General features: G+C 41.2%; 1 pseudogene; it reads right to left on the bottom strand.

Moving 5' to 3' along the window:
- Positions 1–2059: 2059 nt before the first annotated feature.
- LOC105039097 (uncharacterized) lies at positions 2060–4209 on the bottom strand (annotated as a pseudogene).
- Positions 4210–12727: the final 8518 nt, after the last annotated feature.

Raw genomic sequence — 12727 nt, 5'->3', positions numbered from 1 at the left:
CATTCTTTTTGACATTTTTTAAAAAAAATTTGAAATAAAAAATCTAAATTTATTTTTTTAATGAATTACAAATTCAAATCTTTATATTTTAAATTTCAATCAAAATTAAAATTTTAATTTATTTATTAATTCTAATTTAAAAAAAAAAATTCATTATTTCACGATTTTTTTCTTTTTTTTTATGGAGAAAATTGAAAACGTCATTTTGAATGGTGTTTTTAGCGTTTTTAAAGACGCCATTCCAAATGGCGTTTCTTTTTTTTTTTTTTTGTTTGGATGATGCCATCGTGGAAAAGCAGGGTGACGTGGAAGGGAAAAAAACACCATTCAAAATGGTATTTTTTCCTTTTGCATTAGTTTGATAAATAAATTTAGTTTTGATATATTTTGATATTTAAGTTTTTTTTTTTATATTATTCTGAAAAACAACTCTTCTCTACGTGTAGCTCCTGTCATGCACTCGTTCAAGCTATTTGGAGCTCTGCTCTTAAGACCGGTGACTTAAATAGATATGAGCCCTCGGCAGTCAGAAGTCTATCGTATAGATCTCGGATGCAGCCTACACCATCCATAGCGAACGTTGCCCTCAAAGTTAGCTTGTAAGTAAATATTTTATGTTTGTTTGAAAAATCTGTTCCCAGAATTGGGAGTTTACGATCGTGGCCCAAAGTCGGAAACTGGATTTGACAACAGGTTATGGGCTGGGGTTTGGGCTGCTCTGTGCCGGCCACGAGGGTTTGTTATAAGTGAAGAGGCAAATCCAGTGAGATGTAGGCCAGCTGTTCCCTAACAGGCCCTAAAGTGGATCACTTAAGTGTTAACCAGGAAAATATGGAGCCAGACAAATTCAAATGTATAAGTATTAATTACTCGGCAAAAAAAAAAAAAAAATTATGTATATTAGTTAGCCCATTAGCAATACTAGCCGATAATGCCTTCTAGTCATGCGGTATAGTCCATACTGATGAATTAATGAGGACACTAGAGGGATTAAGAGTGAAATTATGGTATTAAAAATTACAAAATTTCATATTTTTTTTGGGTAAAGAAAATTTCATATGTTGGGTTTCAGAAAAAAAAAAAAGGTAAATAGGTAGTGTCACTCGGTGTTGGATGATAATGTTACATTTTTCTTTTATTGCACTTCCTCGTAAGTGAATGATGTTCCTAAACTGTAAGATGCTATAAATAACTTTAAAAGTTTGATTCAACTATTTTAGTATGATGAATTTATCCTACAATCTAGATCTATTTTGTTGTCGATGCTCTTTTGGAGATTGGAGAGAGTTGCAAAAATAAGAATAACAGTAGATTAACTTTTAATAAATGGACTAGAATAGGTTAACTCCCATTCTAAGCGAGACAAATATAATTTTATTCTAGAAAATTGAAAATTGAAAAAAAAAGATAAAATAGAAGAAGTGATGATAGGCAAGGAGGAGGGATGGAGAGGTGGGAATAAGAAAAAACTGAGAAGATTAGAAAGAAAAATAGAGATTTTAAAGGGAGATAAGAGTGAGAATCTAAAGAAATCGATGATACTACGAGTAACAAAATTTGGTAGACGGTGAAATTATAATTTGCTAATCAAACATGTCAGATTTATTGATCTTTTGTCCCAGTTGTAATAGGTTGTGCCAGATTTATCATTGCACAAGTAGAGATATATTTTAAGTATGAAAAAAATAATTTATACATCTTTTTTTTTATATTTATTTTTTAAAAAAATAAATTAGTATTCATATCGTCAATGTGGAATTTGATCCATTCCTATCCATTAGCTGAAAATAAAGTACCTCTCACCCTTAAAAAAAAAAAAAAAAAATTCAATGCAGGAAAATGAAAAGAACAAGCCACAAATTGTGTTATTGTAGCATTGAGTACCAGATAATTCTGATGCATTTCGCACAGCAGTAAAGATCGTATTGAAGGCGCCTCAAGGCAAATTCACTGATTCCAATCTTACAGGATTTGCAGTTTATGCTAGAAATACTCAAAGCTGCTATCTAGCTTTACAACATGTGTCACGAGTGATTCAAGATATAATCTACAAAATCAATAAATAAAATATAGGATATTAGGACCGAATGCTACTCCTTGGGAAATAGTGGAGCAAAAATTACATGATACTGTAGACTACATAACTCATCGCACTTGAACACCTCCCCCATCGCTTTCACATCTCATAGGTCTGTACCCTTTCGTCTACACAAGGAGGGTGAGAATCTATATCCGAATGCATGAATTGAAGGAGGAAAAGGAGACAATAGTGGCCCTAAGAGATCCCAATTGTCTTGCCCAACAGCCACGATATAAGAGAGAATTCAATCATAAATAAGCCTTGCAGCCAAGACCTATCCACCACGAACCCGAATACGGTGATCCCAGCTCTGTTGTTCTCTAAATATGTCACTGGATTGAGCGAGGAAGTCAGAAACATTGATAAATCAATGTCCATTCACCAGGAAATCAATGTTGGGACATATGTAGCAAGCAAAATTAGTGCCTGCCTTTTCTGAAAGGAAATGGTGTTGACATGAGATGGTACGAGCTTTGTGTCATCCAACTCGTCCTCATCCCTAGCCTCGTCATCTGACTCAGCCGTGGAATTGCTTAATAGATAGGCATTTGCGGATGTTTCTGAAGCGGGGTCCTCGGTGTCCGCATCAAAGGATTCAATAGTAGCAAAAACGTGCCATGTTGCAGCATGACTTGTAATTGCTTGGGCCTTGTGAGTTATCTTCGCAGCACTACGTAGGCATATGAGCAGTCCAGTCATAAGCCCGATCGAGCAGAGCTGCCAAATTGCAAATAAAAATTTGATCAATTCAAAGTTTGATTGCAAACGCAATGCCAGCATCCATAGCAGAATTACTGGATTAGCTCTCTCATTGGTTTTACTAGATCATGAACATCTGCGTGCGTTATATAATTACCATTTATATAAGAAATAAAAATTTCATTATTTCAAATTGTTGGAGAATGATGCGCTTGTTGATTGCTCTTGACGTCTTGTACGTTCGCAGAGAGGCTAATACTGCTGATTGGATAGCATTTATGTGACTAACCATATAGATTCTTCCGCGATCTTATTTTTCAGTATTTAAATATATATATATATATATATATATATATTTTTTTTTTTTTTTTTTCTTCTTCTTCAAGCTTAATTTTTAATTTAATATATCTGCTTTATCAAAAATATAAAAAAAGAAAAGAAAAGAAAGAGAGAGAGAGAGAGAGGAAGTTTGTAAAGCTTACAGCGAGCTCACCGGCGTTGGCGATGTTGGCCTCGGCATGGTGGTGGTCGGTGGTGAGCAGCAGCGGACACCAGAATAGGGGAGGACAGAATAAACGCCCTGTACCGGTGACTAATAATCCGTAGCTGCTTCTTTATCCTCAGATGCTCTCTCAGCAGCGTCGCGACGTCCGACTGCTCTTGAAAGACCGCCGCGAAGTCCTGCAGCCTCAGTATCTGCAGATAACAAATCAGCCTGAACAGCACGCACACAAGGAAGAATATCGCCATCCGGTATATCCACGACGCTAATTCCAGCCCGCACGCCGCCGCCTCGCTCACCCTCCCGCCGAACAACAACAAATAGTCCGGCAGCCGGCCCGCGCCCGTGGCGTACCACCACACCCTGTAGGCGACGTCGCCGGCGAAGGAGGGCATGACGAAGAAGGCGAGGAGGCGGAAGGAGCTGTTGAGCTGGATGGTGTAGCCGAGGCGGATGCGCTCGCTCACGCCGACGAGCTTGTCGAGGAAGAGGAAGCGGCGGTGGAAGGTGGAGAGGCAGAGGTAGGAGAGGGCGGAGACCGCCGTTAATGATAGCTGGACGGCGAGGTCGTAAGGGCGGCGGGCGGGGGAATAGATGAGGAGGAAGTGGGAAGTGGCGGGGATGAAGAGGCCGAGGAGGAAGAAGAGGGACCAGGAGACGAGGGCGCGGGGGGTGTCGGACTGGTCGACGCAGAGCCAGCGGAGGCACGAGCGGAAGCTCTTGAGATCGTCGCTGGCGTGGGAGAGACACCGCGTGTACGACCCTTTCCGTGGAAGCAGAGGCTGTCTCGCATTATTATTATCATCAACTTCTCCTCCTGATCTCGACATTGATATCAATACTCGCTTTTTGCCTACCTTCTCCTGGTCTCCTTCGTCGGAGATCGGGAGATGGGGATGCTTGATTCTTTCTCTCTCTCCGTTTCTTCTCTGTCCGTCCGTATCCCTCCTCCTCCGTTCTATTTTCTTGTTCTTTGTCTGTGCGTTTCCTTCTCTTTTGAATTGTTTGGGGAAGGAGGAGGAATCGACGAGAAGGGAGGCGAAGGAGCCGGGGTTATTTATAGAGGTAGATACCTTAATTAGCTTAAATGGGGATGGATAGGAGGGAGTGGAAGTGGGCTTCCTCTGACTGTTGAGAGGTTGCTTCTGGAATTAACGTGGAGGGAATTGGTTGGACGTTGGAGATCACAGACAAGGAAGGTAAAGGTTCGCCGGGAACTAAAAGGAACGGATTAAGAATACGTAGCGAGAGAACTGAGAAGGACAAAGAACCATGTAAGATGGGCCCTCGTGGCCTCGAGAATTAATCGCTTATGGGAACAAGGGCAGGATATGGAACGAAAATCATACGCTGTCGGGTACGAAAGAAAAAAAATATGATTCAGATTTTTAATTTTATCATACTTCTTTTAATAAAATATATAAAAAAAAAATATAATGAAAAATTTTTTGCATCACAATCCCATGAGGAGGCCATCTATATTTATAGTTGAAACTATACAAAAAAAAAAAAAAATTACAATCACGATCATAAAAGATAAAAAAAAATAACAAATGGATCGTGATAGAAAGAAATAACAAACAAATCAAAATATAGAAAAAAACAAATAAATCTCTAAGATCTCTTCGATATTCAAAATTAAAATTAAAATTAAAATTTTTTAAATTTTTAATATAAAGCCACCGCCAACAACTCCTCACAACCTAAAAAAGTTTAGATCGTAATTGTTGAAAGCGTTGGGAGGCAAGCTCTTTGATAAATATTTCAGTAAGTTATTTGTTGGAGAAGATAATTAGATCTGAAGTTGATGACGAGTTACTTGCTCTCAAATAAAATGAAAATCACTTTCAATATGCTTTGTTCGAGCGTGAAATATCAAAATGATATTAAGATATATGGCAGATAAGTTGTCATACCGTATAGGAGATTGAGAGAGTGAGATATCCAATTCTTATAGTAAAGATTGAATCCAAATTAATTAGTTCAACAGTAGCATTTGCAAGTCCTTTATATCCAAATTCGATACTTGAGCACGCTAAGTGTGTTGCTTTTTAGCACTCTAGGATATAAGATTAAGGTCAAAAAAAATAGTGAAGCCTCTTATAAAACGTCAATTATTGGATCAACAGCTCAATTGATTTCAGAATAGGCATGAAGAAAAGATGATGGACTCTTAATTAAATATAGACCGTAGTGAATAGTATACTTCAAGTAGCGAAAAATGTATTTGATAGCAAGCTAATATGTAGAAGTGGGCCTACTCATAAGACTGCAAAGGCAATGTTAGGATGAGTAAAAGTAAGGTATTGAAGTGCACCCACCATACTCCGATATTGAGTCAGATCAAAAAGTGGCAAACCATCAAAATGAGAGAGTTGGGACCCATGCCAATAGATATAGGTGTTGAGACCGGCTTAGAACCATACATGTTGGTTCTAAGAAAAAGATTAGAAATATATTTTGATTGGATTAGATAAAGTTCAAAAATACTATCTTCACCTCAATGCCTAAAAAGTAGTGAAGAGGGCTTAGATTCTTCATGGTGAATCCAGTTTGTAGGGAAGCAATAAAATCATCTAATGGAGTAGTGCTGGTAAGAATAATGTTATCAACATAAAGTAGAAGAAGTGTTACATATTCTTTGGTGCGTCTGATTAAAAGTGAGACATCAGCCTTAGATTTATGAAAGCCAAGAATATATAAATGAGAGCTCAACCACTGAAACCAAGCATATGGCTCCTGTTTAAGACCATAAAGAGAACGTTGTAGCTTACAAACATAAGTGGGATGGTCTGGATCAATGAAACCAAAAGGTTGTCTCATATAATCATCCTCTGTGAGATATTCATGGAGAAATATATTTTTGACATCCAATTGCCAAAGAGGCCAACCTTCAGAAATAGTGAGAGAATGAACGGTATATGAATTATGATAGCCTTGATAAGTGGACTGAATACTTATCATAATCAATATTCTCTTGTTAATTAAAGCCCTTAGTAACTCGATGGATTTTATATCGCTCAATGGAGCCATTAGATCGCCTTTTGATTTTGAATACTTATTTATAGCCAATAATATGTTGTGATGGAGATGGTGGAACTAAAAAACTAAATACCATTAGAGAGTAAAGTATTATACTTATCTGCCATTGCTTCAAGCCATTGAAGTCACATTGGACTTGAGTGAAGTGAGTGGGATCGGCAGGGATAATAAAAGCTACAAATGCCATAGGATATTTTGTGCTAAAGCAATATGGCTTGAGCATGCCATCCTTAGACCGTGTGATCATATGATGACTACCGATATGAGAAGAAGTCACCGATTCAAGAATAGTAAGTTTAGCAATGGCTATAGAACATTGGTCACATGTCATGACTGGATTATTGTCATATATTTGTAAGAAAATGGGCTGAGTTTGAGGACTTGGGGCTGGGGATATGTGCGGATTGATATGGGTTATTATTAATTGATCATTACGCTCGGATGAAAATCATGGTAAAGAAGTGGTCTTAGGAGGGCTATTGATATGCTCAGGAGTATCACTAGAAGAATTCATTGCACAAGAAAATACTATCTCATCAAAGATAACATCTTAAGATATAAAAATACACCTAGAAGAAGGATGATAGCATTAATATCTATGAAAATCTGTAGGATAACCAAGAAAGATACATGGAAGAGAATGATATTCTAATTTATTTTTATTATAGGAAAGCAAATAGAGAAAGCATAAGGAGCCAAAAACATAAAAAAAAATTATGATCTAATTTTTTATTAAATAAATTTTTTAAGATAAAGTAAAATTGAGTAATAATGTGGGTAAATGATTAATGAGAAAATTAGTTGTTTCAAAGATAGTATCCCAAAATTTAGAAGAAAGATTAGATAGTGTAAAAAAAAGTAAGACCGACTTCTACAATATGGGGGTGTCTGAGTTCTGCAACCCCATTTTGTTGGGAGGGATAGGGGCATGAGAAGTGATGATCAATTTCATGATCATTTAATTATTGTTAAAAGGTTTGCGATTGAAATTCATGAGCACAATCAGTTTGAAGAAATTTAATTTTATATTGTAAGATATTTTTATTATGCAAGCATAAAATATAAAAGACATGACAAAGATCAAAATAATTTTTCAGTGGCTAATACTAGGAGAAACAATTATAATCATCTAAAAAATGTGTATAGTACCAGTATCCAAAATGTGATAAAATATGAGAAGGCTCTCAAATATCAGTATGCACAAGTTCAAAAGAAGAGGAAGACCTAGAATAAGAACATGAAAAAGGTAAAGAATAACTCTTACTTAATTGACATGTAGAGCAAACTAAAATTTTATCATTATTATGAAAAGTCAAACATGAGTTATTAAGAATTTTAGAAATAAATAGCATAGAAGTATGTCGAAGATGTTGATGCCAAATAGATTGAGAAATACTAGTTGAAGCAGTATATACAACAGAAGCCTTTTTGGTGACACTCCTATATGAGAAACAGTAAATTCCATCCTTAAGTGTGTTCTTAAGGAGGGTTTGAGCTGAGGTAAGATCTTTCACACAAAAATATTCAGGGTGCAACTCAAAATAACAAGAGTTATCATATATGAATTGAGATATAGATAAAAGATTTTCAGTGATACGAGGGACATGTAAAATATTATGAAGTTGGAAAGGATGAGTAAAAATGTGTAAAAGAGAATAACCAATGATTTTTATAGTCAAATCTGAACCATCTCCTATGATAACTTGATCAGAACTATTGTGGTTGAAACTGAGATGAAGATTGGACAAATCTGGAGTCATGTGATGAGAGGCATATATATCTGTGTACCATGTGGAATCATTCACAATAGCAAAATTTGCTTGTGGAGAAGCAGCTTTCGCTTGATATGATCAATTAAATCGATGGTAACACTTTAAGGCTGTGTGGCCATATTTATGGCAAACTTGACAACATACCTTATTTTGAGTTCATCCATTAATAGTATTTGAGGTCTTACGTCATGGCTCTTCGGTGGTAAGATCTATATGAAGAAAAGGTGGATGCTTTATCATTAGAGAAATTACGTACTAATTGTTGGGCATATTGTGGTGGACCTCGTTGACAGTGTTGGGTGGATGTCTGGCCAGGACACCACCTCCCAAAATCTTTTCAGTACCACGCGATGCAGCAGGAAGAAAGAAGAAACAAAATAAAAAAAAAATAATCAAAATACGTGGATCAGTCACAAAAGGGCTCGCCTCCACGGGGCATGCAAACTTCACTATGAAAAAAAAAAAATTATAAGAGGAGACCTCACCCTCAACCCTTGTACACCCAATTCTCTCTCACCTGAAGTTCCCCTCACAAAAGCTCTCTCTCTCTTGGAGACCCCCTCTGAACCCCTGAATAGCCTGGCGACCGCTGTCCAGGAGCCTCCTGCTCCTTCTCTCTCAGCCCTCTCGCTCTCTCTCTCTTCTCGGCTTCGTACGGGCTTCGTACGGTGCAAATCCGAACCACCTGCTTCCTCTATTCGTCACAAGGGCCTTTTTAAAGGGTTAAACAGAGTTTAAACCTAATTAGATTAGGTTTAAGAGTCCTAAATAAAGCCAAAAAACCTCCTAGACCGTCGGATCAAGACCGCAATCTCTCTGGGCCGTCCGATCGCACTCTGGTCCATGGAATAGTGCCGTGGACCATGAGAAATGCGTGGGAAACGCCCACGCGGTCCACAGGCCCAGCCGTGGACCGCCCGGTCCATGGTGGATCGGGGCAAAGGGCCAGCAGGCCGCTGGCCTTGGCCGGCCCGCTACTGCGCGCGGGCCAGCGCGGGCCTGGGTCGCGCATCTCGCGCGGGCCTGGGTCGCGCGTCCCGCGCACCGCCGCCTGCGGCCGCGCCGCTGCCGCCCGCCGCCGGTCGCCGGCGATCCTCCGTCGCCTCGAATCTCGTACCGACTTCAAAAGCTCGTATCTTCTCCATCCGATCTCCGTTTCAGGTGATCTTGATCTCGTTGGACTCCATTTTTCACCGCAAACCTCGTTGTGGGCTTAATGTGGGCTGAATCTTGAGGCATCAAATCCTAACAATCTCCACCTCGACTCGATATTCGATCTCCTCCAAACTCCGAGAGCTTCTGGATCTCCTCGCCCCCATGCCCTGGGGCAATTGCCTGCTGATCATGGATGGGCAAACATGGGAGTCGAGCCAGGTTGCTCGATCCCATCTCCGTCGTATGCTGTGCTCCTCCTGACCTGAGACCTGCTCGGGGCATCGTCCTGCGGCAATAGGAATCTCACCTTGCGACGTCGCCTCTCGTCCTCCCGAGTCTCCTGTTTCGTGCCCAATCCACCTTCTGGAGCTCCACCTCACTCTGGGCTCCACCTGGCTCCCGAAGCTCCACCTTGCACTGGACTCCCTGCCAGGTAATAATATCCTCTACTCCCCTTCTTCCCCTCCAGCACAATCCTATCGCCACGTAGCACCCTCAGGATTCCTCCACCAGCTACCATCCTATAGCCTCTCGAATCCAGTCTGCTAAGTGAGATAAGATTCCGTCTGAAATCAGGTATGTATCAGACCTCCCCCAATCTCCTCATTACACCGTCATGTGTCCTCCAGCTAACCGTCTCAATGTCTCTGATCGCACAGCTCGATCCATCCGGCAGATATACAGTGCCCTCACTGTTCTCCAGGGAGTCAAGCTGCTCCTCTTTGCAACATACATGATAGGAGCATGCAGAATATAATATCCACTGTTGGGAAGAAGTAGATACCTCATCAGATATCTCCAGGACATCTCTATCTAAATCGCTGTCGGCCGTCGCTACAGCAGCCACCGTCCGATTTTTAAGTTGAGGGCAATCTCTGGCTAGATGCCCCAACTTCTCACACCGGTAACACCTGATTTTGCTCAAGTCCCTCCTGGACTTGGACCACCCTCGTTGCGATCTCCTGTCGCTCCGTCTACCGCCTCCTGCTCTTTCAGAAGCCACCAAAGCTGAGCTACCGCCATCTGAGCTCGAAGCTGGGTTCTCCCTCCTGAGAACCTCGTTCTGGAGTATCGCCGCGGTGACCTCGTCTATCTTGATAGTGCTCTTCCCCACTAGAAGAGCAGTCACCAAAGACTCATACGAAGGAGAAAGCGACGCCAGCAAAACCAGCGCCCTAGTCTTCTCCTCAACATTCTCACCAACGCTGAGGAGGTCGGTGAGGATCTTCTGGAAGTGGCTCAGATGCTCCTGCACGCTCTGTTCCTCAGTCATCCGCAGTTGGTAAAACTACCTCCAGAGAAAAAGATTGTTGGTGAGAGACTTCGCCATGTACAACTCCTCGAGCTTCGACCACAGCACCGTCGGAGAAGTCTCGCTCAGCACATGGATCACCACCTCATCCGCCAGGTACATGCGAATGATACTCACCACCTGCATCTGTAGTCATTTCCAATCCCGCACCTCCATGGTCGTCGGCTTCTCATCACACAAGAGAGCATCGATCAACCCCTGTTGGATGAGCACGTCCTTCACCCTTACCTGCCACAAGGAGAAATTGCTCTTACCATCGAACTTGTTGATCTCCATCTTGATTGTTCCTGTCTTCTCCATCTTCAGTCTTGCTCACCACCACTGCAATCTGCATCCTTGTACCACCTTGCTCTGATACTACTTGTTGGGTGGATGTTTGACCAGGACACCATCTCCCAAGATCTTTTCAGTACCACGCGATGCAGCAGGAAGAAAGAAGAAACAAAACAAAAGAAAAATAATTAAAATACGTGGATCAGCCACAAAAGGGCTTGCCTCCACGGGGCATGCAAACTTCACTATGAAAAAAAAAATTTACAAGAGGAGACCTCACCCTCAACCCTTGTACACCCAATTCTCTGTCACCTGAAGTTCTCACAAAAGCTCTCTCTCTCTTGGAGACCCCCTCTGAACCCCTGAAGAGCCTGGCGACCGCTGTCCAGGAGCCTCCTGCTCCTTCTCTCTCAGCACTCTCACCTCTCTCTCTCTTCTCGGGTTCGTACGGGCTTCGTACGGTGTAAATCCGAACCACCTGCTTCCTCTGTTCGTCACAAGGGCCCTTTTAAAGGGTTAAACAGAGTTTAAACCTAATTAGATTAGGTTTAAGAGTCCTAAATAAAGCCAAAAAATTTTCTGGACCGTCGGATCAAGACTGCAATCTCTCTGGGCCGTCCGATAGCGCTCCGGTCCATGAAATAGTACTGTGGACCATGAGAAACGCATGGGAAATGCCCCCCCAGTCGTGGACTGCCTGGTCCACGGTGGACCGGGGCAAAGGGCCAGCAGGCCGCTGGCCTGGGCCGGCCCGCTCCCGTGCGCGGGCCTGCGCGTGCCTGGGCCACGCGCCCGCCTGGGCTGCGGGCCTGGGTCCCGCGTCCCGCACGCCGCCGCCTGCGGCCGCTGCCGCCGGTCGCCGGCTGTCCTCCACCACCTCGAATCTCGTGCCGACTTCAAAAGCTCGTATCTCCTCCATCCGAGCTCCATTTCAAGTGATCTTAGTCTCGTTGAACTCCATTTTTCGTCGCAAACCTCGCTGTGGGCTCAATGTGGACTGAATCTCGAGGCATCAAATCCTAACAGGCAGCTTTTTGCATATAATTTACAGTGGATGGAATCCCACCCATAGCTGAATAAGTTCTAAAATTTTGGAGTCTCAATCAGATATCATATTGGAGAAAAATGCTATATAGTTCTTTAAAACTAGCAGCAATCCTCATGGTATATATGGAGTGTAAAGATAAGATGTTCGTACTTCAGACCAAAGTAGAGTAAGCTTTGATGGCACAAATCAATGGGCGACATCGGTCTATTAATGGCAGTCAGGTTATTTGATATTCTCTTTGCCTTTTGCAAATAATCCTCAATAGAGAGCGAGCTCTTGTTAAGAATATAAAAATCTATCATAAAAGTACTGTAACATGCTTCACTTTGAATAGCATAAAGCTGTTCGAGAGTCAGCCAAATATCTTGTGCATGTGGCAACCTGATGATATAAACCATCATTGCATTGGATATATTGTTGAGAAGTCACGCTAGAGCGATTTGATCATAAAGAAGCCATGATTCATAAATCAGAGTAGAGATTGACTTCTCTTTCATTCTTTTATCATCTGAAGTTGTGACAATTGTTGGAGGTGGAGGTGAAGTCGTGCCATTTACAAGACACTGTAGTCGATTGGCTATCAAAAGAGATTGAATACGTGCCTTCTAGATAATAAAATTTTTCCGACTAAGTTGAACAACAATTGAAGGTAAAGTGGTAGGCGTAGATATTAAGTTGGAGGAGGATGCCATAGAGATAGGCTCTAATATCATATAGAAAAAAAGAATATATGAAAAAAAGAATATTATAGGAAACTTTTCTTATCTCAATGTTGTGAGGAGGTTATCTATATTTATGTTGAAAATATATAAAAGATTTACAATCATGATCATACAAAGACAGA

This window comes from Elaeis guineensis, chromosome 1 (genome assembly GCF_000442705.2).
Source record: "Elaeis guineensis isolate ETL-2024a chromosome 1, EG11, whole genome shotgun sequence".
In the NCBI taxonomy this organism is placed as follows: domain Eukaryota; kingdom Viridiplantae; phylum Streptophyta; class Magnoliopsida; order Arecales; family Arecaceae; genus Elaeis; species Elaeis guineensis.
Note: the sequence above shows the minus strand (reverse complement) of the source record. Positions and strands in the feature narration are given on the sequence as shown.